This window comes from Hyaena hyaena, unplaced genomic scaffold, assembly GCF_003009895.1.
Source record: "Hyaena hyaena isolate Hyena2069 unplaced genomic scaffold, ASM300989v1 scaffold_9, whole genome shotgun sequence".
Taxonomy (NCBI): domain Eukaryota; kingdom Metazoa; phylum Chordata; class Mammalia; order Carnivora; family Hyaenidae; genus Hyaena; species Hyaena hyaena.
The window spans coordinates 7482609-7510452 of record NW_024080641.1 but is presented as its reverse complement, the minus strand read 5'-3'; the positions used below and the strand labels follow the sequence as shown (position 1 = coordinate 7510452).

General features: G+C 52.8%; 1 protein-coding gene across 2 annotated transcripts in view; it reads right to left on the bottom strand.

Moving 5' to 3' along the window:
• The window catches only part of AKT2 (AKT serine/threonine kinase 2), a 50520-nt gene extending 36034 nt beyond the window's left edge, over positions 1-14486 (bottom strand). Inside the window, exon 1 of one of the 2 annotated variants that reach the window (XM_039251411.1) lies at positions 14326-14486. The gene's annotated coding sequence lies outside the window, so the exon portion shown is untranslated. Of the gene's footprint in view, positions 1-13219; positions 13241-14325 lie in introns of those variants that run through there. The other variant, XM_039251421.1, reaches the window with a different exon arrangement.
• Positions 14487-27844: the final 13358 nt, after the last annotated feature.

Genomic DNA, 27844 nt, shown 5'->3' with positions numbered 1-27844 from the left:
CAATGGTTTCCAAACTGCAGTAGCTCCTTCAGAAGTTCCATCTCACAGTGCTGGAGTGAGACCCACGATGAGATTACTGGACGACGCAGGGCCACCCAGGCGAGGCCCCTGCGGCACCCTTGGGAAGGGACCAGGCCCTGGGAAGGGTCCTTCCAAACCTGCTTCCTCATCTGTAAAATCAGGGCTGCTTGGTGAGGGGGTAGGGATGTTGTAAAGCCTCGCTGAGCTCTAGCGCTTCTGTCCTCACTCTCTAGTCTGGGATCCTGTGACCGCGAGACAGAGCTCATCCCTCCTGTGCTCAAACCCTCCCTGGTCCCCATCTTACATAGAGCAGAAGTCAGAGTCCTTATAGGAGCCTCAGGACCCTATGAGGTGGTCTGCACAGTCCCCCCATTTCAGCGATGCCTACTCCTGTGGCTCCTCCAACACACCAGGGCACCCCTGCCTGAGGGCCCTTGCACCTGCTGCCCCTTAGTGGGAATGCCCTGCTCCCAGGTATCTGCATGGCCCCACCCCCCCCTTTCTTCAGCCTCTGCTCATGTCACTTTCTTCAAGAAGTCTTCCTAAGCTCTGTAGACAAAAAGGAGCACCCACCCTATTCCTCTTACCTTTCATGTTTCTCCTTCCCTTCCCTTACTCTTTTTCTCTATAAGCACTTATCACTGCTGACACGACTGTATGTATTTACTTATTAACTTATTGTCACCTCTCCCCACCATGATGTCAGCATGGTAAGATCGGGGGCTCTTGCCTGTCTCGGGCCCACCGGATCCTCTGAGCCTTGCAGGGTGCTGGGTACACAGCGGGCACTTCCTAAGTACTTGTGGAATGAACGTGCAGGCTGAAGCTCTGTGCCCAGAACAGGCTCAGAGTACGTTAGATTCCTTTCCTTGCCACTCGTCAAGTTCTTTTTTCCTCAGGCCCCCTCTCCCCGACCTGGTTTCTATGCCAGACAGCACAGATGGCACCGGGGAGGCAGGGGGGACGCCGAGGCTCTGCATCTCCTAGAGCTGGAGACAGCAGGGTGGGGCTCCTTCTCGGCGCTGCGAGCCCCGGGAGCCCGTTACCTGCCCGCCGCGCCTTCCCTACGGCTCCTCGAGGAGGCCTTGCTCACAAGATCAAATTCAAAGATACCAGGGGCACCCAGGTGGCTCAGTCAGTTGAGCGTCAAACTTGGCCTCATGAGTTCGAGACCCACATCAGGCTCTGGGCTGACAGCTCGGAGCCTGCTTCGGATTCTGTGTCTCCCCCCACCACCCCCCCGCCCTTCCCCTGCTTACACTTCTCTCTCTCTCTCAAAAATAAACATTAAAAAAAATTTTCATTCAAAGACAGCAGGAGCCTGTCCTTCAACAACTCCCTCACCTGCCATGCGTGGCCCCATGAACTGGCTCCAGGGTAGGGACGGCACCGGCTAAACAAGGTGGAAAATGCCACCTGTCAGAAATTCTCCTGCAGAAAACGCTTAGGAGGTTCGGGAAAGGCTCGGAGGTCCTAAGGCGGGTTTCCGAATCTCAGCATGAGTGTCATCTGGGGCCCGAGAATTCTTGTCCCGGAGGCTGCTGTGCACACAGGAGGTTTAGCAGCAGCACCCCTGGTCTCTATGTGCTAAAGCCCACGGCATACCCTGCCCTGAGCTGTGACTATCCCCTACCACATGTCCCTGGGGGCAAAGCCACTCCACCCCCACCCCCAGGCTGAGAACTGCCAACTGAGGGTGTAGCTGCCGAAAGAGTGAGAGCCTGGAAGCCACCTGAATGCCCGCACAGGGCTCTTGCTCTGAAGCAGCAGTTGATATGACCTCACTGAAGAGTGAATGAGTGCCTGTGTCACACTCAGCACATGCCAGGTGACCTCAATGCTCTGCACCTGTGAACTCTACCTCCCAGACACTTTTTATAAACTTTTTTTGGTCAATGTTTATTTTTGAGAGAGAGAAACAGAACATGAGTGGGGGAGGGGCGGAGAGAGAGGGAGACACAGGATGTGACATAGGCCCCAGGCTCAGAGCTGTCAGCACAGAGCCTGACGCGGGGCTCGAACCCAGAAACCGTGAGATCATGAACTGAGCTGAAAGTCAGACGCTTGATTGACTGAGCCATCCAGGCACCCCCACAATCTTCTTTTAATGGAGAAACCAAGTCACCAAGTGAAGTGCCCGGTGCCAATGACATCAGTTCGGAGCGGGAGGGGGCAGACAGCCTGGCTTCTCCCCCCATGCCCATCCTTCCCCACCCCTTCCCCGCCCTGCACCACGTGGCCTCTGAAGCCAGGCAGACCCAGAGTCAGGTCCCTGCTCCCCAACTCTAGCCTCTCAAGAGTCCCCCTCCGTGCGGTGGGGAGGACAGCGGTGCCTCCGTCACAGGCTCGCACGTGAGAAGGGCTGGGCACAGCGCCCAGCCCCCGATGAAGGTGCAGCCACCCAAGACGCACAGTGCAGCCATCCCACACATCCCATTGCACAGCTTCGATGTGCACCCCGGTCACCGGGATTCAGCATGCTCACGGCTCAATGGAACATCTGACCTCATCCCTTTTCTTTTTAATGTTTGTCTATTTATTTATTTTTGAGAGAGAGAGAGAGAGAGCGAGCAGGGGAGGGGCAGAGAGAGGGAGAGACAGAATCCGAAGCAGGCTCCAGGCTCTGAGCTGTCAGCACAGGGCCGACACGGGGCTCGAAGCCACAAACCACGAGATCATGACCTGAGCTGAAGTCGGACAGACACTTAACCCACTGAGCCACCCAGGCACCCCCTCATCCCTTTTCTGCAACACAAACAAGTGCATAGCACATGGCCTAATTCTGATTCTTCCTCACATGCGGACACTCTTGAGCCAGCCGTCCCTGTCCCCGTCCAAGGGTGTCTTCTATAGCATCATCTTCAGGAAAGCTGTCACCCCATCGACAACGGACGCTACAGGGAAGGGTGTCTCAGGCTGGAGGCCGGGAGGAGGTGCATGTTTCACGCACAGAAGTGGCCCAGGAGAGGCAGAATGACGGGGGGGCGGGAGTCAACGCTGCCTCGGGAACCAAACACGCCTGAACCTCACACAGCTCTGCCACTTGCTGTGTGACTTTGGCAAACTGCTTCCCCTTTCCTTGCCTTAGTTTCCTCATCAGTCAATTAGGGCTAAGAGCAGCACATACCCCAAGGCTGCCGTGAAGAATAAGTGAGTGAATCCACATGAAGTCCTTCGGACTCTGCAGTGTGGCGACCGCTCAGACCCAACAGGTGTAACTTCTTCCTCTGGCGGGTGGGGACGCAGGGACCCTCACTTCCTACCTCGCACATTTCGGTACCACGTGAATTTCTACCCATTCCACCTCGCTGGTAGGAAGGCAGCGTTAAAGATACTTTTTTTCTCTTACCCCCCCCCCCCCCCCCCCCCCCCCCCCCCCGTTGCCCCATCTGTCTGCTTGCAGCAGGTACGACTGGAAGCAGGCTGAAGACGTGGGAGGGCTGCAAGAGATACTGGACAAGAATAAGCACGGAGCAGATTTCCTTCGCTTCCTCGCCACCCCCGCCCCACACCTTCCCCCTCACCCTGCCACCCGGGGCCTCACAGCACCCACAGAAATTACGGCAGCTAGCGCGGTCGGCCTGGCCACGGGCTCCAAACACACCGAGTGCACCAGGCTGCAGCTGTGTCTGGCCCTGTCCCTCCCCTGCTTGGGGATCACATCCAAGGCACATCCTGCCTCATGGAGCAGGAGCACCACCCCCACCAGCACTTTCCCCTTCTCCTGGTCCCTGGAACACTCCTTGCTCTCTCTCTCACCCCAGGGCCTTCGCACATGTTAGTACCCCACTTGGCACACCACTCCCCCATCTTTACCTGCTAAATCCTCATCTCCCTCAGGGAAGCACCCCCCCCCATGACTGCTCCTTGCCTCACAATGAGTCACAGGTCCTCAGAGCTCAGCCTTCCTGTCCCCTCGTGGCACGTGGCACTTGGGACTAACGTGCTCAGTCGCTTGTACAATTCTCTGGGTAACGGTGCCTCCCTCAATGCTGGGAGCTCCACGAGGCAGAGATGGCAGGGTCCCGGTCCCGACTGTGTCCCCACCACAGGGCCAGGCCTAGAGCTTTCATTAACTCAGGTTAGCAGTGTCAAGTGCAATTCCAGCTTTTGAGGCCAGATCATGTCAAGCAAAGGCAAAACAAATCAATCCTGAATCCATTCATTGCACAGACATGGCACCCGTGCCGTGTCAGCGCTGCTCCAGTCACCAGGGAGGCAGCAATGACCTAAACAGAACTCCCCTCCCTGGGGGAGTTTCTGGGGCAAGGGAGGGAAAGGGACAGGGTGGACAGGCCTCAAAATGAAGCTAAATGAGTAGGCAAATTACATGCTGTAACAGAAGTTGACAAGTGTTCTGGATAAAAGCGGCACACAGAGGACGAGGCGTGTGGGAAGAGCAAGTTTCTGGTTTTATCCAGGGCGGTCAGAGAAGGGCTCCCTGAGATGGTGAACCATGAGCAGAGACGCCACTGGGGCCAGGGGAGAGGGGAGAGTGCTCCAGGCTGAAGGAGGGCGGCGCCAAGGCCAGGTGTGAGACCCAGTCAGGAGGGTGGAGGGGAAGGCCCGTTGTGACTGTGGGCGGGGCCTGGGCCGTAGGGTCTGTGGCTGTTTCTCCGGGACAGACAGACAGGGGAAGGTTTGGCTGGGGAGCCTTGGGACAAGGCGCTCCTGGCCCCGGGGAGGAGGAGATGCTGCATCGCAGCCACCCTCTCTGGCTGTCCCCAGAAGCAGCCCTATGCACAGGCCCGACACGCTCACCTTCTGGCTCACTTGGGGGCCACAAGGCCCACATTTTACCAAAGAGGAAACTGAGGACAGGACCAAGGACCCAATGCTGGGCAGCCAGGATGCAGGAGAGGAAACTGGATCACGTCCATCCCACCCGAACCTCTTCCACCTCCCGGTGCCCACGCTCAGGAGACCGAGCCCCCTCCCCCCATGTCCGCAATGCCCTGCAGACCCTGGTGGCCCCTGATGTACACAAACATGCGTGGGCGCGCAAGCACACGGAGCCCCTCCAGTCTGGCTGAGAGGCTCCTCCCCCACAGGCTTTGGCCACATTATCAGCTGCCTGTGTCCCTGGACAGCAGTTCTCCGAGTCTCCATCTCATCCCCAGAGCACCTGGAAGAAACCAGGCAGGGTCCGACCCACAGCTAACATTTACTGAGTGCTCGCAACGTGCCGGGTCTGGATCCCTATGAACTCTCATAGCAACCCTGGGAGGGAGATGCATTACCATCCCCATTCTTCAGAAGAGGAAACTGAGACCCAGAGAGAATACATACATGCCCAAGATCACACAGTGGGTGAGTGCAGGAGACGGCCAATCTAGCCACCAGAACTCTCTGTCATAATGGAAACGCAGCTATAGTGGCCAGTGCAACTAAAAAAACTGAAGCTTTACTTGTATTTACGTTTAACTCCCTAAAACTTACCCAGCCACCCACGGCTAGTAGCTAACATACTGGAGGTATAGCTGTACGGGACCTGTCTGATGAAGCGGGGGGTTGGGGGGCCCCACGGTGCTCACAAGCCCATGGGGCTGGATCACCCCAGCCTGCGGAGGAGAAGCTCCCATGTGACTCCGTCACTCCCAGCCCCTGACCTGCTCAGCCCAGAGAGCTGAGACAGAGCCCAGAGGCCCAAATGCACACCCAGAGAGAGAGCTGGCCAAGTCAAATCCTGGCTCCTACTTCCAGGCCGCACACGTCCCTGCTCTGAACCTCAGGGTCCTGGTCTATGAAACAGAATCTTACTACGGACCCAAGCACGTGCTTACGTTATCTCAAAAGATACCTTTTTTTTTTTTTTTTTTTGGGCAATCCAGGGCCATCACTGAGACCCAAGGATACATGCTTCAAACACAGCTGGGGAAGGGGCCACTTTGGAAAACAGGTGGCAATTACACAAAGGCAAACTCCAAAGTCAAGGGCCAGCCTGAGCCTTAGTTCATCAGAGGTACAGGAGAGCAGCTATGTTAATACTGTCGCTCATTGGTTAAAAGGAATCCTTCAGATGATTCACACACATGCTCAACAGCCACCACCACCCCCGACCCCCCCAGGTCTTTGGATAGCAGTTCGAGAAGCACAGACTTGTCTACCAGAACTGCGTCCTGCCACCCTGCTCTCCCAGCTCCAGAGGCAGCAGTACTCAAGTGTCACCACACTGAGGTACGTGCCACCTCAGGACCTTTACCCATGCTGGACCGCTGCCTGGCCCCTTCCTTTGGGTGTTCATGTCAAGGCCTGAATGCCTCCCCTTGGGAGCCTTCCCCAAGTTTCCCTTCTACCAGGTCCAGCCGGATCTCTGTTCCCTTCCTTGGTGGCACCAAGCATTCATACAACAAACGCTACTTCTCTGCCTCCGCCAACAGACTAGATGCCACTCCCTGGCATCTAAAACTATACACGGCACATAGTACATACTCCATAAACCAGCTGGTGAAAGAATGAGACACACAAATGATCAAAAATAGCCACGGGCTGGCTCCAGAGGCCTTTCAGGAATCAGACCCCAAGGGTAGGAGAGTACCTCCCAACCCTCACCCCTGCCCCCTGGCCTCAGGGAAAGGAAGGGGCTAACCAAGGCCAGGGCTCCGTAGGCATTAGGGGGTGGAGAGAGGCAGCTGTACCCCATCTCCCAAGCAGGGATAGAACAGAGTTAATCCAGTCATTTCTAGAACAACTGAGGCCTCCTTAGTGCACCTCTGTCTGGAAAAAAAAAAAGCAAAAAAGATCATTTAGAACAACAGTAATGAGGGGCATCTGGCTGGCTCAGTCGGTGGAGCATACGACTCTTGATTTCGGGGTTGTGGGTTCGAGTCCCATGTTGAATGCAGAGATTACTTAAAAATAAAATCTTTAAGGGCAGCTGGGTGGCTCAAACATTTAAATGTCCGACTTTGGATCAGGTCATGATCTCGGGATTTGTGGGTTTGAGACCCACGGTTCAGGGGTTCGAGCCCCGTGTCGGGCTCTGCTGACAGCACGGAGCTGGAGCCTGCTTGGGATTCTGTGTCTCCCTCCCTCTCTGCCCCTACCCTGCTCATGCTCTCTCTCTCAAAAATAAACATTAAAAAAAAAAAAAACTTAATAAAAATCTTTACCAAAACACCACCACCACTACCACCACCGCTAATGACCTCAGAAACAGTGGCCATGGCATTGATCAGAGGCAGAAGAGCCAGTCTAAAAAGGCAAACTCAATCCCAGAAAAGCTGGGTTCAAATTTCATGTCTGTCACCAGCCAACACGGTGACTTTCGGCAAATCTAATAACCTGCGTGGGCCTTCATTTGCTCACCTATAAAATGGGAGGAAAGTTGCAATGAGCTCCCAGATCATGGTGAGGACAGGTGAGGGCAGGCACTTGAGGCTCTAGGCCCCAGAGCAGGGTCCAGCACAGAAAGGCCATCCTGCTAGCTCTTGGCAGCACAGCATTCTACGTAGCTTTCTGCGCCTCTGTTTCCTAACTACCAATGGCAGAGACTGTAAGCCCCCTCCCCCCCATCACACACACACGCACGCACGCACGCACGCACGCAGGCTGCTCAGAGCTGCGTTTGGCTGAGCGGGGGCCTGCTGAAAGCTGTGATGAATACTCCTGTCAGGAGCCCTCCCCAGCAGGAACCTCAGATAACCGGCCTGCTGCTTCCCCCAGTGGGTCCAAACACCCAGCCGCTCCACCAGCCAGCGTGCCCAGGCTGGCTGTGCCCCAAGCCCCCTGTCTGTTCTCAGACACCCAGCCAGACTGACCCAGGCTGCCCATCTCCAGCGGCAGCCCAGATCCACCGGAGCACCTTCTCAGCCCAGATCCACCGGAGCACGTTCTCAGGAGGCCCTACGTCAAGCGCTTTCTGACACATGAGATCCCTGAATCCTCCCTACGGCCCCACTTGGCAGCAAAAATGTCCCCCTTTCCACTGAGCAAAATGCACCTCAAGGAGATGACATAAGTACCCCAGGGTTCCACAGCAACCAAGGGAGAGGCTGGGAGCAGGGCGCACACCCAGGTCGGCCCGGACCACGACACGACGACACAACAACCCACCCGATGATGACGAAGACCTTGAAATCAGGCCGGGGAGGGCTAGGGGACGGGGGAAGGGAGAGGCAGCTGCCCCAGCCCGTTCGGAAAGGGCCCACGAGGTGGCAAACCAAGGCGGGCTTGGATTTCTGGCCTCACCCTTAGAAACAACATCTGCGGACGAGCTCCCTGGGCAGGACGGCTGGGCTCGAGGAACCCCCTGCACGGACCTCTACATGCAGCCTTCCCTTGGCCAACCCGGGCGTGCCTTGCTGTCCCCTGCTTCATGCACCCAGTGCAGCCCGGCCCTGCTGCGGGTGCTGAGTTGGCGGTGGGTCCTGCCCCCAAGGGGGCCAGGCCCGAGCTCCCACCCCCCACCCCCGCCCCTCCCAACCCCGCTCCCTCCCTCCTGGTCCTGCTCCCAGGGCTGTCTCCCCTAGCTGGGCCTCTTGCTGCTTGGCTGGTTGTCCAGAAGAGCCTGCCACGGAACCACCCCACCGTGCAGCCCAGAGGCCTGGTGGTTGAGAGCCTTCCACTGAGAGAACCTTGGGAAGCTGAAGAGAGGCCCAAGGAGGGGTGTCCCTGCGTCCTCCAGAGGCCTGGCGATCAACTGCAAAAGACGCTCCTTTCCATTCCCCCCAACCCCAAAGGCGTCCTGGAGACCCCAGGAGGTTTGCTCTAAGGGTCTCCACTCCTTCCAGGAAGCCAGTCTGGTGAGAGCCTGGCCCCTCTTACTGCACTAAGCATGAGGCTCAGGTATGGGGTTAGAGGCCACCCTCACCTGCACGATCGCCAGGCAACCTGCTGGTTTGGGGAGACTGCAGAGCCACACTCCCCAAATTTGGAGCCCGTCCCCGGCACTGCCAGACCCAGCACTGGTTACTGAGGTTCTCCAGGCTTCTGCAAGGTGGGAATCAGAGCCGATTCCTCCTCAATCTAAGAGTCTTTACTCAAGTCCTCCCATGCTCCTTTTACAGCACTCCAATCCCTACCTACAGGTCACCTCCTTCAGGAGGCCCTCCCTGATCATCCCAGATAAAACACGGTAATATCCCCACACTCTCTTTCCCCTGATCCCTTTTCAGTTCGCCTTCATAACACTGATCACAAACTAACGTCCTATCACAAATTTGTTTGCTGAGCACCTGTCATCACTAGAAGGTAAGCCCCTAAGGTCTGGTCTTCCAAGTTCTAGAGCCGCACCAGGAATGTGGCAGGCCCTCGGGCATACACACTGAGAGGAAGGTAGAATCAGCAAGTCGAGTTTTCATCAGGTAGCTCTGCTGTTCTGCACGGTTACTTGATATTAAGGCCAGCTGTTTGGGTTGGGGAGGGGTAGGCACAAATCACCTCACCGAACCTCCCCCATTGGTCCCTAAACGGAACAGCCACGGGCCCTGGGGAATGCGGTGTGAAAACCACAGAGGAGGGAGGCGACCATCACCCTTCGCCCTTCGCAGTTTCTAAGGCAGTGATTCTACTCAAGGGGGAAGTGGGAGGCATGTGAAACTCCCTGACCGGCTCTAAAACCTACCCCCCACCCGAGGCAAAAGCCTGAGAACCTCTTATGGCAAAAGGCACCTTCTAAATCTGACCAAGCTGTTCCTCAGTGCCGTCTGCAAGGCTCTGACCCTTGCTTGCCCTCAGGCCCTGGCCTCCTCTCCTCCCCACACACACCCTCCCCCTCACTCAGGCCGGGTCCCTGACCTCACCAAGCTTTCCCCTCTGGCACTGTGGGTCCCCCCACCATGCCCCGAGGCCCGTTCTTCCTCCTCACTCACCTGGTGGGTCTGGAATCGGCTAAAAGGCCTTCCTGAGAGCTCAGCTAAGGAAGCTCCCAGTCACACCTGATTTTAACTCACTACCTGGGACCTCGCTTTAATTGTCTCATTTCTTTATCAGGTTTAGGGTTTGTCTCCCTCAGCTCCGTGGAGGTGGCACCTCTGTTGAGTGCACCGCCATGGCCCCGGCACCCGAAGCAATGCCGGGCACACAGCAGGTGCTCAATAAATGACAGCGGAGGGGCACCTGGGTGGCTCAGTCAGTAAAGCATCCGACTTCAGCTCAGATCATGATCTCACGGTTCGTGGGTTTGACCCCCGCGGCAGGCTCTCTGCTGACAGCTAGCTCAGAGCCTGTCTTCGGATTCTGTGTCTCCCCCCCCTCTAACCCTCCCCTGCTCATGCTATCTTTATCTCTCTCTCAAAAATAAATAAAACATTGGGGCGCCTAGGTGGCTTAGTCGGTTAAGCGTCCGACTTTCGCTTAGGTCATGATCTCGCGGTTCGTGGGTTCGAGCCCCGCTTCGGGCTCTGTGCTGTCTGCCAGCTCAGAGCCTGGAGCCTGTTTCAGTCTGTGACTCCCTCTCTCTCTGACCCTCCCCTGCTCCCGCTGTCTCTCTCTCTCTCTCCTAGAAATAAATAAAACATAAAAAAAAAAATTTAAAAAATAAATAAATAAATAAATAAAACATTAAAAACTTAAAAATAAATAAATAAATAAATGGCAGTGGATCCCTGATGCACTCTGCAGCAATGCCTTAGGGATCAAATGCACACTTCTCCCCGGCCCCACGCAGCTCTGCACAGCTGACGGCCGCCGCCAGCATGTCTGCTACTCACCCTGCTTGCGCCCACCCTTCTGCCATGCAGCCTTCAAAAGGGCTGTTCTCACCTGGGTCAAGGCCCTTCCTGCCACTCTTGGGGAGGCTGCGGCAGAGATTCAATAAAAGGACAGGTAGGAAGGAGGTTTAGCAAGAGCCTGCCACGTGGAAAAGAAGCTAGAGTCTGACCCCGGAGGGCTCTGGGCAGCAGCTCTGGGCAGCGACCGTGTGGGAGGAGGAGGCGGCCTGGGTGCCGCATGTGCCACCCTTTATTTGATTATATGTCCCCACCCCCGCCCCAACCCTCCAAAACCTGTTTCCTCCTTGGGAAAATGGAGATGCTAATTTCAGCCAGGCCCTCCTCCCGTGTTCCCGGATGAAGGGCCTTCAAAATCCTAGCAGAAATGATGAAGAATTACAAGTGCTAAGCCACCCAAGGGCTCCCCGTGTGTAGGGCACTCTTCAGGAATAGCAAGAACAGAAAATGATTGCTGGAAGCTGTTAGGCTTGCACGGCTATAAATGCTTTCCACAAATCAACCCGTTGAACTTTCACAACAACCTACCGGGGGAATTCTCAACCCAGGGCACAGACAATGAAAACTCAGAAAGGTTGAGGAACCTGCTCAAGGTCACACAGCCAGGGAGTGGCAGGGCTGGACTGGAACCCCAGGCTCAAAGAATCACTTCAGTGCTGCTCTTTAGAGAGGTTAGAAACCAGGCCGTGGATTCCTGGATTCTGGCTGGGCCAGGCTGCGGAGCTCGACACCAGGCCACCTGAGAGGGCTGAGTGGGGGGTGAGGGGAAGACACCCTGAGGATGCCCTCGGGACTGCCGACTGATCCGCTGCACCGCTGTGCCATGCACCATTCTAGGAGCTTCTCGTGGGTCCCCCAGGTAGCTAGGTCACCCCCTGCTGTTCTCTCCTGGCTCCCAGCACACACTCTGCACCAGCTTCAAAGATGCCTGGCTCAGCTCTGAGGGGGGAACCAAGTTTCACCAGCAAGCCCAGAATCCCCAGACTGGCTGCCCGCAGAGTCCTGAGCTCTAAGCGTGAGGGGAAGGGGCTTGCCCACGAGTGCAGCGGGCAGGGTCCAGGGCAGCACCTTGGAGGCGACAGGGAACCCCTCCAGAGTCGGATCTGGTGAACAAAGAGTACATGACCCCAGGGGCAAGCTGACCAGGGTTCAAAGCCCAGCCTGCCGCCTAGGGTCTGACAGAGGGCAAAGCAATTCTTCGTATCTTGTTCAGCAAAATGGAGAGGAACACCGTATCTGCCCCCCAGCTCCCACCCCCAGGGCAACTAACCCACTGCTCCAGTTACATTGTCTACAGAGAGGTTCCCTGACGCCGACCAGGGCGAGGAGTTTCAATCACGGTTCTACTACTTCTGGCCATGACACAGCAGGAAAATCATTTCACTTCAGTGTCTCAGTTTCCTCATCTGTAAAATGGGCAGCACACGCCTACCCGGCTCTTAGGAGTCTAAAAAAGAGGCATCATCATACTTCCCCCATAGGTGTGTTTTGAGATTTAAATGAGATCATGGGTATACAACGGTTGCCACAGGCCTGACATACAGTGGCTGTTCAATAAGCTGCCTGTTCACTGGCTCTGGAAGGGATCTGCCTCTCTGTTCGGTTTCCCCTTCTAAAACAGAGATCGTGGTAACAGTACAAGCGGCTCTAGGATGTGAGTGTCCGGGACGCTCATCCACGCGAAGCATTCTGAGTAGCGTGTGGCACACGGCATCCACCCGATAAACGTCAGCCATCAATCTCACGATTACTGTTTTTACTGCCGCCACCAATCCCACCTGGTAGACCCTCTAGAAGCTGGCAGAAAGAGACCAGAGAAACAAAGCCCTGGTGGAGAAAAATTCTAGAAAGCCACCACGCTCTCGAGGACACTCCAGGACCGTTCCCTAGGCACCACAACCACAGAAGCCGGTCAGCCTGGAAGCCAATGATGTGGGGCCAGAAGCAACCATCTGCCCCCTTTGACCGTGATCACCAACCCACGTTAGCTGGGTCAATCAGGGACTACAGCCAGCCCTCTGGGAACTCCAGACCCAGGGCAAAGGCTACCAGGCAAGCCAAGGTCCCAGGTTGGCCTAGGGAGCAGGGGCAGGGGCTCCAAGCACCCACCTGGTGACCACAGTGAGAAATGAGATCTGCGGGGATGGGGGAATGTGGCCACCCTAAGTCCTTCAGAGAAATTGGAAGGGTCAGGCTGGGCCAGGGGCTTCCCCCCCACCCCCTCAATCCCCTTGGCCTATGCAGAGAGGAACAGCTGGGAAAACAGCACTCAGCCTCACTGCCATCTAATGGTGAAGCCAACTGTTATTGCCTGGTGGGGAGCGTAAACATGACAGAAGGGTGTACAGCTAACTAATCCGGGGGACACACAAACAGCCTCATGGCCCGGATGGAGGAGCCCCACATGATCTGTACTGGTGTCTGGCTCATCTGCATCCCCCACAAGGTCTGGCCAGGGCGGAACTCCCCCTGCTTCCCTGAGAGGAGAAAAGTGGTCAACGTTGAAAGGCAGACCGTAGAGGACCCACCTGATTGCTCTAGCATAGGCCTCCTGCTGAGCCCCAGCAGTTCCCAAATGAGAGGAAGAGGGTCTTCAGAATCCCAAGGATCAAGATGTCCCCAGCCACCTTGCCTTGGCAGAAAAGGTGTTCCTCTAAACACTACTTCCTCCGAAGGCTTAACAAGCAGATCCAGGGCACAGGCTTCTCAAATCTAAGCTCAATACTCCTCTCTCCCTAATATGGAGCAGAAAGCTCAGAAAACTTCAGACACTGGCTCCCAAAACATCTCCTGCCCAAAGAATCAAAATATTTGCCCCAGAGGTATCCCACACATCTCTAAATAAGGTTCAATGATATGAAAAAGCCTGCGGTAAACAACAATCCCAGTGACCATACAGCTTGCCCCCAAAGTCATCAAGAAGTTCAATACCGATCCTCCCAGCTCTAGCTCTGGGTAAACCCCCAAGCCCCACCCACCAAACTCGGGAGGCAGCAGCCCTTCCTCAACACTCCGCGTTACAGCCCTCCCAAGATACTCCACGGAACACCCACGGGGGCCTGTCCCCCACCCCCGCCCGTCCCTCAAAGATTATAAACAGCAGAACCCGCCTCCTTTGATACAGCGCTCCCCCACGCTCTCAGGATGCGCCCCCCCCAGCACTGCAGTGGTATAACCCACACGGCGCTACCCCGGCCGCACTTGGTACGGCTCCCTCCCCAGCAGCCCCCCACCTCCCTTAACACGCTCAAGGAACTGCTCCCACGGCCCCGAATAGGTACGGCCCCCTACACTCGGCAAGGCACGCACACCAGGCGGGCTCTCCCTCCCCATCCCACTGCCTCGGCCCCCAGCTCTTCAGTGGTTCGGCCCTCGCACTTCGGCGTGGCCCCCCCCCCTGCGCCGCCTCAGTGGTACGGCCAGCCGCCCCCGCCCCCGCCCCCGGCCCCTCAGGGGTAGTCTGACCGCCCCCCCGGCGCAGCCGTCCCCATTCAGTCCCGGAAGGGGGGGGCCGAGGACCGCGGTCCCCGCCCGGCGGGCACTTGTGGTACGGCCCAGCGCCGCACTGCGGGGGGTCCGGACGCGACCATCGTGTGGGGGGGAGGCACTCGGGGACACGCGCTGGCGCACTCACCTGTCACCGGCGGCCGCCCAGCCTTTCCGGCGGGGCCCTACTCCCGCCCATCGCCACGCTGCGCTTGGTCCCGCTCCTTGTGTTTCCTGGCGGCGGCAACTGCGGCGCAGCGGCAACGCCTTCTCCGAGCCAGGCCCAACGGCTCGCGCGGCGCTGCCCCCCCGCCCCCTCCCCCCGGCCCCCGCTTACCACCCCCTCCCACCCCCTGGCCGGAAATACCGCCCTCTCCCGCCACAAACAGGAACTGACGTCAAAGAGCGAGAGATGAACTCGGAGAGCGCTAGGGCGCAAGCGCAAGAAAGGGCAAGAGGCTGACTCAGAGCAGGACGCATGCGTACAGTAGGCTAGTTTGGGTCGGTGTGGGTTAGCGAGGTGCCACGCGCAAGCGCCGGACGGAAAGAAGAGGCAAGGCTGCGCAGGCGCAGTAGGACTCTGACGCCCGCTTTCCCTAAAGGCTCGCCGCAGTGATACTTCCCGGCAGCCCCTGGTCCTTATTTACATACGCTTTGATCTCGCTTTGCTGTGATCTCGCCTCTCCTCCCGGTTCCGAGGCTCTTAAAGAGCCCTGGAGAGGAGGGTTATGACAGTTGTCTTTTCAGTGTCCCCTCATGGTGAGCACGGGCCCTGAAGCCTCACAAACCCAGCTTTGCATTCCCTTGCTGGTGATTGTAGGCAGAAGACTTGACCGGTTTTCTGTGCCTCTGTATACACATCTGCAAAATGGAAACAGAGCTGCGTCACTGAGCTATTGGACTTTTTAATGTAAATAAACTTCATATCAATTAGAGATTCTGTGACTCTAAATATTAATCCTACCTGCTCATCATATGCGGGATGTGCAATTAAGTATGGACATAACTTTTATGGGGGTAATTTGGGCCTGCGAAGGCCTTAAAATTGCCCTGTAAGAAAAGAGCTTTGCACAGATCCTGGCCCACTTGTTAGCTAGAGTACTAGGCCCTGTGAGGCACCTGTCTCCCAGAACCTTCTCATAGGTTGGATCGGGTTCCAGTGTGCCAGAGAGCTTGGCAAGTGCACACTTCTAGGAGGCCTAGCTGGGAAGTGAAGAATCTTAGGTCCACCTAAGTCTGTGAGCGTGATGCGGGGGGCAAGTCCGGCTCAGAGGCGGGCCTTAGTTCCCCCAGAGATAAACCTAATACCGGAACTAGACCTTGGGTGATGGGTTTCCAGCTTGGAACTTGCTGCTCTGTATTCCTTCTTAATGGGCTTCCCCCATCACAGTGTTGCTAACTGCCCAGTGCCCCCCACCCCCAGCCCTGTGGTACGGTACTGTCTGGTGACAGGTCTGTCTTCTCCCCTGCGCAGAGAGCCCCAGGAGGGAAAAGACCAGGACTGTCCCAGTCATCACTGTGTAGCTAGTTGCCCAGCCAAAGTCCTGGCACAGAGTATGCTTCTTGCAGAATAGCTGTCTCAGGAATTAGCCCGCTAGGGGCGCCTGGGTGGCTCAGGTCATGATCTCACAGTTTGTGGGTTCGAGCCCCACATCGGGCTCTGTGCTGACAGCTTGGAGCCTGGAGCCTGCTTCAGATTCTGCGTCTCCCTCTCTCTCTGATCCTCCCTTGTTCACGTTCTGTGTGTGTCTCCCTCTCAAAAATAAATAAACATTTTAAAAAAAGCAAAAACAAAAAGGGGAATTGGCCCTCTAGACTCGGGGTTACCGTGGCCTACGCTCTTAGCCCCTTTCCATGCGGAACAGTTCATGGCCCATTCCCGTATTTCTGAGTCTTCCTGAGCTAATCCCTACCCATCCTGGGATGGGTTACAACACGTGGAGGGTCTCCCTGAAGCCTTGTGTATTAACTCCTTGGGGTATCAGTAGGCAGGGTAATGACAGAGTACACACACAGGTATGCTTACCTATAGACATACCTATATGATCTGTATGAAATGAAAGTGTCACCAAATACTATTTACTCATCAGTACCATGTACTCAGATTTGTTTTTCAGTGCTGTAAGAGGCCCTGCTGAACTGATTTTCTGACCTGCTAAAGGGTCTTGCCAGGCAGTTTGAGACCTTGTTTGGAGGTTTAGCAGGGGAGCGGTATGCCCTTGACCAAAGAATGGTCCTCCTCTATTGGGGAAAGTCATCCTCTTTGAGCGCGCAGCTTCGGGAGGGATGCACATGGAGCGGTGAGAGAGGGAGGGGACACCCACCTAGCCAGCCAGATCAGCGGAATCAACCCTGGTGATCAGTGGGGTGACAGATGTCACAGCCAGATCGCCCTCACATCCTTGCCTGGCAGTCTGAAAAACACCAGTTCCAATCATGCCTTTCCTGCAACCTTTCCTGTCAAAATAATTTCACTTCTCTGAGCCTGCCTTTCTTCACTGCAAAACGGTATCAACAGAATTTATTCAGGGGTGCCTGGTCGGCTCAGTTAAGTGTCTGACTTCAGCTCAGGTCATGATCTCACAGTTTGTGAGTTTGAGCCCCGCGTCGGGCTCTGTGCTGACAGCTCAGAGCCCAGAGCCTGCTTTGGATTCTGTCTCCCCCCATCTTTCAGCTCCCTCCCCCCGCTCATGCGCTGTCTCTCTCTGTCTCTCAATAATAAACATTAACAAATTTTTTAAAAATACAGAAGTTTCTGTTCCAAAAATTGTGATGAAGTCACCAGCCATCGTGCACGTTCGACTTTTTAACACCTCAGAGATTCCCAAAACGTTTCAGGGGTCATGCGAGGCAAATGCACTTGTACGCAGACCGTGGGATGAAGCTTTTTCTATTCTCGAGAAGATCGAACACTTTTGCCACCTGCTCTCAGCACACAGATGGCCTCCCATCCCATGTGGAATAAAAGCTAAAGGCTTCTTCATGGCCTTCAGGGCCCATGGGAGCGACCCCTGCCTACCTTGCTAACTTCATCACCAGCTACCCTTGCCCTTGACCACCACCTCTGACTCTCCAAAAATCCCCAGGCTTGTTCCCACCTCGGGGCTGTTTCACTCGCTGTTCTTTGGCCTGGACTGTTCACTCCCCCTGATGCTGATCTGTGCATGACTGGCTCTTTCTTGTCTTTCAGAACTTAGTTCAAATCTCACCTCACCTAGAGAGCCCCCCACCCTGCACAAATCCCAAAGAGCCACACTGTTATTATTTCTCCAGCACATTTGAATTCCCTACCTAGCACTTAACACTCAAGAGTATTTTTGTTGTTCATTGTGTAGCTGTGTTCCCCCAAAACCAGAATAAAAATTTGTCCCTGGTGGGGTGGATACCTTGTCCTGGGGGCACCACTGTATCCCCACCCCCTAGAACAATCCCTGGCACGTAGTTAGGACTTGGGGATCGATAAATACTTGTGGACTGAATGTGGTTTTGATTAAGAAGGTTATAGCTAATGGGGTGAGTTTTACTTCAGGTCTAAACTCGTCCACTCACAAAAACTTGAATAATAATAATCTCTTAACCTCTATGAATGGATTCCCACCTATCGGGCACGTTGGTAGGAACTCTATCCATGACCGTGTTAAATGGTCCCGCAGGTCGGAGTCTCTCTGCAAGGCTTGTTTTGCAGACATAAACATGGGCGCAAGGAGGGGAAGCCTCTTACCAAATACCACACTGCCGGAACGTTGTGGCAGCCAGAGCCATTCCCACAAACGTCTCAGGTCAAAGCCCCCACCTTTATACAGAGCACTGGACTTCACCCATATGGGTCCAGATTTGAGAAACAGTCTCATTTTTATGGATTTGAAACAGTGAAGTACTTAAAACATAGTTTCCTACATGATTAAGAAAAATTGAGGGGGGGGAGATGGGCATGGAGGAGGGCACTTGTGGGGATGAGCACTGAGTGTTATATGGAAACCAACTTGACAATAAACTATTTGGAAAGAAAAGAAAGAAAAGGAAGGAAGGAAGGAAGGAAGGAAGGAAGGAAGGAAGGAAGGAAGGAAGGAAGGAAGGGAAAGAAAGAAAGAAAGAAAGAAAGAAAGAAAGAAAGAAAGAAAGGAAGGAAGGAAGGAAGGAAGGAAGAAAGGAAGAAAGGAAGGAAGGAAGAAAGAAAAAGAAAAATTGGTATATGACTATCACCCAATTTTGTTTTAGGGCCTCAAGAAGGGAATCCTTTAACAGCTGCCCAGCGCAGTGGTTTATAAACTATTCCCACTGTTGCCGCGAGATGGCGCTACAGGAGCTGGCCATCCCTGCTGGAAGCCAGGCTGACTTGCAGGCATCAAGCCTTCCCGGAGCAAGAGGGGGGCCTTCCTTTGTGCTGTTACTTAAACATTCTCTGTCTATAAGAAAACCGTGACTGCGAAATTCGACACATGATCAGGAATTGGACTGTGAGCCGAGGGGAAGATGGCCATAAGGAACATTATTGGGACGGCTGATAAAATTGAAGTATGAACTGGCATTTAGACGAGTCGTATGTTAAATGTCTTGGATAGTTATACTGTGCATGTGGAAGAGAATGTTCTTGTTTTTGGGAAATACAAACACACGGGAGCATTAGGAGGTTAAGGGGCATGATGCTTTTCAACTTAATTTTCAAATGTTCAAAACATAACGTGTGTGTGTGTGTGTGTGTGTGTGTGTGTGTGTGTGTGTGTGTAGAGGGGAACAGGGGAGAGGGAATGATAAGGCAAATGGAACAATCTGGACAAAGCATATTCAGAAATCCCTTAGTCTATTCTTGCTACTTTTCCAGAGGTTTACTATTATATTAGTTACCCAAAAAGCCCTTTTTGTAGTCAGTGAGAACGTCGTGAAAGAGTTCTTTAAGCAGTGGTACTGAAAGTCATCAATTTCAGAGATAAAAATTAGATGATGACGCTGTGCCAAGGCACTGTGAAGCCCTTCCCAGTTGTTCTGGGAGGGAGATGCTACTATTAACTCCCATCTCCGTGTAGAAGCAAGCACAGAGAGGCTGAGTAACTTGCCCAAGATCACACAGCAACAGAGCTCATGCTTTTTTTTTTTTTTTCTAATGTTTTATTTATTTCTGAGAGAGAGAGAGAGAGAGGGAGACAGCGTAAGCAGGGGAGGGTCAGAGAGAGAGGGAGACACAGAATCCAAACAGGCTCCAGGCTCTGAGCTGGCAGTCAGCACAGAGCCCAACGCAGGGCTCGAACCCATGAACCGTAAGATCATGACCTGAGCTGAAGTCGAACGCTTAACCGACTGAGCCACCCAGGTGCCCCCAGAGCTCATGCTTTTAACCTTCACAGACCATCAAGAAGGCCAAATGATGGCCACGGTATGCTACACTGGCCATTTAGGAGCAAGCACTGCACTAAATATGAGGGGCCAGAGAAGGCAGATTTAGGGGAAAAGTTGGAAAAAATGAAAGCAGGTTTATATGCTCTGAACTCCTGCCTCAACTTGACGTCAAGTCTATGCCAAGGTCAGTCCTGAATTATGCAAGGTTTAACCAAAATAAAATTGGGAAATCAAGTGGCTGCTGGTTCTAAGGTGCCTGAGCCTGCCAGCCATTAACACTGGGGCGAAAATTAGAATGTTCCTCACACAAATCTGATCGTTCTCTATATTTACTTGTAAATAACGAACAGCATACATTCAAACATAAAACATAGGTACATTCCCTTTGCCCCTGCAATTTAAGTCCTAGGTATTGGCCCAATGGATATGTCCACACATAAGCAAAACGCGGTGTACACTAGAGGCACTGGCTGTGATAGAAGATGATCTGGAAACCCCTAGGTGTCCACAGTAAGGGACTGGTTAAGTACATCAAGGGACATCCACACAAGGGAGTACCAGGCAGCTACTTTAAAAGGAAGCTCTTTTCAATAAGCACATTAAAAGCCTTTTAACATCACTGGCCATCAGGGAAATGCAAATGAAAACCACAAGAACAGATTCCACTTCACACCCACCAGGATGGCCATGATCAAAAAGACACCAAGGTGGTGAGAAGACCAGTAATTAGAACCCGCATACACCACAGGTGGGGATGTAAAGTGGCGCAGCCGCTTTGGGAAACAGCCCAGCAGTTTCCTCAATAAAATTAACACACTGCTCAGCAATTCAACTCTTAGGTATATACCCAAGAGAAGTGGAAACATGTCCACCCAAATACTCATACACGTTCAGAGCAGTAGTATTCATAATAGCCCTGAAGCGGAAACAACCTCAATGTCTGTCATCTTGATAAACAAAACTTGGAAACTCCATACACTGCCATATTACGCATCATTTTTTAAAAAATGGAGTATAATGGAAGATCTATGGTAGAAAAGGGACGAACCTCAGAAACAGGCTAAGTGAAAGAAGCCAGGCATGGCAGCCATGGGCTGTAGGATTCCGTTTATATGAAATGTTTAGAAAGGTAAATCTACAGAGGCAGATCAGTGGTTGCCAAGGGCCTGGAGCCGGGGGCAGAGTTTGGGAGGACTTGGAGCATCATGGTTAAGGGGTATGGGGGTTCTCTCCAGAGTAATGAAAACATCCTAGTGATGGATACGCAACTCTGTGAGTAACTAAAAGCCATCGAATTGTGCACTTTAAATGAGTGGATGGATGTGTGTTATATCTCAATAAAGTGTGTGTGTGTGTGTGTGTGTGTGTGTGTGTGTGTTTTAATTTGAGAGAGAGAGACACAGTGCGGGGCGGGGGGAGAGGAACAGAGGAGAGACAGAATTCCAAGCAGGCTCCATGTTCAGCACAGAGCCCAACATGGGGCTCAATCCCACAACCCAGAGATCAAGACCCAAGGTAAAATCAAGCATCAGACGCTCAACTGACTGAGCCACCCAGGCACACCACCAGTGTGTGTGTGTGTGTGTGTGTGTGTGTGTGTGTGTGTGTTTATTTTTTTCTAACATTTATTTCTTATTGAGAGACACAAAGAGACACAGCATGAGCAGGGGAAGGGCAGATACAAGGGAAGACCCAGAACCCGAAGCAGGCTCCAGGCTCTGAGCTGTCAGCACAGAGCCCAACACGGGGCTTGAACCCACGGACCATGAGATCATGACCTGAGCCGAAGTCGGACGCTTAACCAACTGAGCCACCCAGGTACTCCTGTGTGTGTGTGTGTGTGTGTGTGTGTGTGTATGTGTTTAAAAAAGCTTGTTATGTATTGATATGAAAGGATCTCCAGGATATATTAAGTGAAAAAAGTGACGCACAAAACTGACATATATGCTCCCATCTGAGTAGGAAAATAAGAGTTATGTTTGCAAATGAAATACTTCTGGAAGGACAGATACACCCAAGTAACACCAACTGCCTCTGGAGAGCAGAACTGGATGACCCGGAGTAGCACAGAGAATTGTTGTTTTTTAATTCTTAAGCGATGCCAGAAACATATAAAGAATAGCACAACAAACATCTGTGTGCCCACCTCCCAGCTTTAAAAACCATTCCCATACTGTTTTCTTTTTTTAAGATTTTATTTTTAAGTAATCTCTATACCCCTATGTGGGGCTTGAATACATGACTCTGAGACCAAGAGTCGCATACTCCATCAACTGAGCTAGTCAGGCGCCCCTCCAACCATTACTAGGCTCTTGTGTATGTGAGGTCCAATCACATCCCATCCAACCCCTGGAGGGAACCATTATCCCACATTTGGAGTTCAGCATTCCTATGCATTTCATACATTTGCTACACTTAAATTATTTTAAGGTTTATTTATTTATTTTTTTTTAAATGTTTTTTTATTTATTTCTAGGAGAGAGAGAGAGAGACAGCATGAGCAGGTGAGGGTCAGAGAGAGAGGGAGTCACAGACTGAAACAAGCTCCAGGCTCTGAGCTGGCAGTCAGCACAGAGCCCGACGCGGGGCTCGAACCCACGAACCGCGAGATCATGACCTAAGCGAAAGTCGGATGCTTAACCGACTAAGCCACCCAGGCGCCCCAAGGTTTATTTATTTTTGAGAGAGAATGTGTAAATGGGGGAGGAGCAGAGACACACACACACACACACACACACACACACACACACACACACAAAATCGGAGGTAGGCTCCAGGCTCTGAGCTGGCAGCACAGAGCCCGACATCGGGCTTGAACTCATGAGCAGTGAGATCATGACCTGAGCTAAAGTTGGATGCCTAAAGGACTGAGCCACCCAGGTGCTCCACATTTGCTACATTTTAAAGAGCAAACTGACTGGGGCGCCTGGGTGGCTTAGTCGGTTAAGCGTCCGACTTTCGCTTAGGTCATGATCCCGTGGTTTGTGGGTTCGAGCCCCGCGTCGGGCTCTGTGCTGACTGCCAGCTCAGAGCCTGGAGCCTGTTTCAATCTGTGACTCCCTCTCTCTCTGACCCTCCCCTGCTCACGCTGTCTCTCTCCTAGAAATAAATAAAACATTAAAAAAAAAAATTTTTTTTTAAATAAAGAGCAAACTAACTGAATTGTTACATAAATAAATATTTGAGTAGTAACTCTTTTGCATAATGCAGAACTACATATATGCTTCCGCAGTTTTTTTCTCTTCAATGTTTTGCTTTATTCACATTGATATTTGCGACGTTAGCTCATTTTCGTTGGTACAGAACAGTCCACATCCAATACATCAGATAGTACGTCCTATACTGATGAGTAATTTGCCCAGACGGCCACAAAACACTCTCTCATCCCCCACACCCTTCTTACTATGAGACTTTGACATGCCTGTTGTTGACAGTTAGGGTCTATGGTCCCTCCCCTTGAATCTGGGCAGAAGCGAAGGAACGTGACTTCCAATACTAGGTTAGAAAAGGCACTATGGTTTTTCCTGGCTCTCTTCAGCAGCACGCTGTTGGAACCCAGCCACTACGCTGTGAGGACGCCTGGGCCACATGAAGACGCCATATGTAGGCATCCTGGCTGAGAGGCCAAGCTGAAGTCCGAGCTGAGAGCCAGTACTCGTCAACCACCAAACCGAGGACACTTTCAAGAGGACACTAGCCCCAGCCAACATCTTACTGCAACCACGAGAGGCCCCAAGTGACACAGTATGAGTCTAGTCAACCCCCAGAACCGTAGGAGATCATAATTATTGACTGGGGCCGGGAAGCTTTGAGGCAATTTATTGTGCATAAGATCATTGAACCAGCCATGCCGCATTCTGTCCATTCTCCCGTTAATGGATATTTGGGTTGCTTCCAAGTTAACGCTGTTAACAGTGATTGCGCAAACATTCTTATCCATGTCTCTGTACATATGTGTTAAGTGTCTCCAGAACGGTCGTTGCTGGGTTGGGAAGTATAATACCTTCACTTATACAACAGCCTACAAAATTATTTTCCCAAATGGTCAATCCCAGCTTCCACCTGAAGAGCAGTGTACCATATTCCCAGTACTCCAAATCTTTCTCAACCCTGGAGACTACATTTTTTTGCCAGTCTACAGGGCACCAAACAGTCTTCTGGTACCTATCCTTTTGTGTCTCTGAATTTGTTACTGTTTGTGTGAATGGGTCCCAAATAAACATTTATCACTTTCCTATTCTAAAGGTGTTTTATATATTTGAGTTCCATATAAGATTACGTTAGTAAAAAAATTTTTTTTATGTTTTTTATTTATTTCTGAGAGAGAGAGACAGCATGAGCAGGGGAGGGTCAGAGAGAGAGGGAGACACAGAATCTGAAGCAGACTCCAGGCTCTGAGCTAGCTGCCAGCACAGAGCCCCACGTGGGGCTCGGGCCCACGAACCGCGAGATCATGACCCAAGCCCAAGTTGGACGCCCAACTGACTGAGCCACCCAGGCACCCCAAGATTACGCTTTTTAAAAAGGAGGTGTCCCCCCAGTGGCAAGGAGTACATGGTGTCGATTCCCAGTTACCATTCTAAGTGAAATATTCTGGGGCTCCTTGGAGAAATGGCAGACTTCTAGGACCATGGTAGGAAGCCTGCAAGATCAGCCCTGAGGATCTGGAGGGCCAGAAAGTAAGGAATACTAAGAATAAACAAAAACAGAAATACCCATCACACAATAATGGAAGTATGTTAAAGGACACAGGAGCCAACTTGAAGAGTCCCCAAATGCCAAAGCTAGAATAAGGTGAACCACTAAATAATTCAAGTAGTATTGGATTATATAGCCCAAAGTATAAAATAAATACCCAAGAGTCCATATTGATGAAAATAAACGAATGAATAAGTTAATAGAGAAAAGAGACACATCTTCCTTGCAGAAGAATTCCCAGATTTTTTAAAATTTTTTTTTATTTTTGAAAGAGCGCAAGCAGGGCAAGGGCGGGGGGGCGGGCGACAGGGGATCTGAAGTGGGCTCTGCGCCGACAGCACAGGGCCTGATGTGGGGCCTGAACTCACGAACTGTGAGATCATGACCTGAGCCGAAGTCGGACGCTCAACAGACCGAGCCACCCAGGCGCCCTCCCACTTTTATTTCTAATGTATGTCAGTACTTTGCCCTCAAGGCAGTGAAGCCTAAGCCCTGTGCTCCTTAGGTGTGGGCTGCGCAGACTGACTTCCTTTCAAAAAGTTCAATACGGAAAGGGAGAAAGCAACTTGACAGTGCAGAAAGCTGGTAAACAGAAGGTAATGAAGCCAGGTGCCCAATGTTAAACATAACCTGCATATACCCGAGATACGACGTGATAAAACGGCACTGTTTCTCTGAAAAGCACATGACCCTGGTCTCACAGTGAATGACAAATCCCAACTGAGGGACTGTCTCTAAGAGACCTGCCCAGTCTTCTTCAAAACCATCAAGGTCATCAAAAACTGTCACAACCAGGGGCGCCTGGGTGGCTAAGTTGGTTAAGCATTCGACTTCAGCTCAGGTCATGATCTCACGGTTTGTGGGTTCAAGCCCCACATCGGGCTCTGTGCTGATGGCTCAGAGCCTGTTTCGGATTCCATGTCTCCCTCTCTCTCTGCCCCTCCCCACTCACTCTCTGTCTCTCAAAAACTGAATAAATGCTATTAAAAAAGAAAAAAGCTGTCACAACCGGAAGGGGCCTTGAGGAAGCATCACAATTCCCTATTTGTCAACACAAGTGTTTGACAACATAATCGTAATATGCTATCCTGGAACAGAAAAAGGTATTAAACCTAAGGAAGAAGCTAAGGAAACGTGAAGAACTATGGGCTTTATTGAATACCCATGTGTCAGGAATCCACTGTAACACACAAATCTTGCTAATGTAAGATGTTCATAATAGGGGCCATTGGAGGTGGGGCATCTGGGAAGTCTGCCCGCATTAGGGCACTTCTCAGTTTTTCTTCAAGTCTAAAAGTATTCTAAAAAGTAAAGTCTGTTGGGGGACTTGGGTGGCAGTCGGCTGAGCACCCAACTCTTGAGGTCAGCTCAGGTCACGATCTCATGGTTCACAGGATTGAGCCATACGTGGGGCTCTGCACTGACAGCGTGGAGCCTGCTTGGGATTCTCTCCCTCCCTCTTTCGCTGCCCCTCCCCTGCTTGTGCATGCTCTCTTGCTCGCTCTCAAAATAAATAAATAAATAAATGTAAACATTTTTTATTAAAAAAATAAAGTCTGTTCTAAAAAATAAAGTCTTAAAAACAAACTTAAAAAGGCGAGGCTCCTGGTCAGCTTCCTGACAGCGGACCTGGCCCGGCCACGTGCCAGCTGGGTCAGGCTTTGCCTGTTCGATGGCTTTTGCGGAGGCCTGGAGTTCACAAAGCAGGTGAAGTTCTGGGTAGGGAAACAGCAGGCCTTCAAAGGCAGAGGTGTCTAGTAAGTCGCGCTCACCGATCTAAGTCGGCTCAGGTGCCCAGAGGAGGGAGAGGGGGCAGCAAGGCCGCCACAGCCTAACGCCTGGCCCGTCCGGGTGGCACCGGGCTCAGACGCTGAAGGAAGCGGCAGTGGTGCTGTCTGAACTCTGGCTGCCCGCCACAGGTGCTACAGGTTCCCATCTTGCTTTTACATCGACTGGTGTGAGCTCAGAAGGTCACCCCATCCCAAGCTCACCATCCAAACCGATCCCTCCACCCGGACTGGCTGGGATCTGGCTCTAGGACTTAGCGTGAGCCCCACGTTCACTGCACCTCCGTGGGAATCTGTTTATGGGATGGGAATGGCAAGTCCCTGACCTCCATGCTGCTGCCATTTCCCTAAGGACTTGGGAAGCCTGTGACCTTAGCCAAGCCCGTATTTAGTACTTTCTGGCACAAACGTGTGGTCAGTGTTCGGTCTCAACGTTCCCTGACCTGCTTCCTCCAGTGGTCTCCGACCAGAAGAGTCCAGTGGCTCTCCATTCCTTTCCAGAATGGGGCGACGAGTGTACGAACAAGTCACCTGAGGAATGACAATAATCTTGGGGATGGGGGAGGGAGTCTGGTTCAGATTTCCTACTGAGCCAATTATCAGTAATTGCACTGAAGTGATAATAACGGGGATCCTTCATAATCACCCCTGAGCTGACTCCGCACGGGACAAGCTTACCCAATGCAGCACTGCTTACGCTGGTGAGAGACTGGAAACAACCCAAATTCCCTTTCCAAAATGGGCCGGTGAAGTAAATTAGGCCATAAATATGTGCCTGTGCCTGCATACGTATACATATATGTTCCTCTGCCTGTATGCATGTAGGAGTGTGCGTGTGCACGTGCAAAGCACACACACATAAACATAGCCCTGGAAGGATTCAAGATACAGGAGATCCTGGTGGCCTCTGAGAAGGAGACGCAGGAAGAAAACTTCTCCCCGTACAATCTTTTGTATCTTGACCCACGTGAATGAACGCATTCTACTCAAAAGCACTTGACAGAACCAGAGGGAAAATGACACCCTGCTGTGGGTCACAGGTGTTGGGGCTGGTTTGGGGGAAGCACCAAATCATATGGCGGGGACGCCGTAGCTTCAGAGCAGCTGGGAGGCACAGGAGGCGTCTGGTCTGCCCCCACCCCCAGCACACGGCAGCGGGAGGGGGCAGGACGCTCAAGGGCCAAGCACCCAAAGCTGCAAACGCTCCCCACAACAAGATGATGGGGTGGAGGGAACACGTACACGTGAATAACTCTAGAAAATCCAAAACCACTATCCCAGGCCCCCCCTCCTTCCAAAAGGTCCTCATTTCAAACCCGCAATCAGACAGTACAAGGTATGGTGTAAGGGCCGAGACTCCTGCTGGGCTCCCTGACCTGCCACTCGCCAGCTGGGTGAGACGTGGGGCAGCGTCCTCCCCTCTGCGCCTCCATGAAGAGCCACGGTGACGCGGCCACCCTCGCGCAGGTGAGCCTTTCGTGGGTAAGCGAGCGATGCGTGTTTCTTACATCACTGTGCACCAGGAAATTACCCAGTGCTCTTAAACAGCAACCGGAACTTTTCCTCTGAACCCTGGCAGTTGCTAGAATTCTCCATGAGGTGGAACCAGAGGAAATGACTGCGGGGGGAAGCCCCAAGAGTGGAAGAGCAGCAGGGATGAGCTGCTCCCCGTGGCATGAGCCCCTCCCCGTGGTGCCACCGGAACCACCACTGCCAACGGCTGCTGTCCTTCCGAGGTCTGACCTCACGCAGTCCCCCCAACACGGTCCAGCCTCGGCCCTCCCTACCGCTGTCCTTCACGCCGAAGCCCCGCCCTTCACACCTAGCCCCGTGCTTGGCACTCTGCCC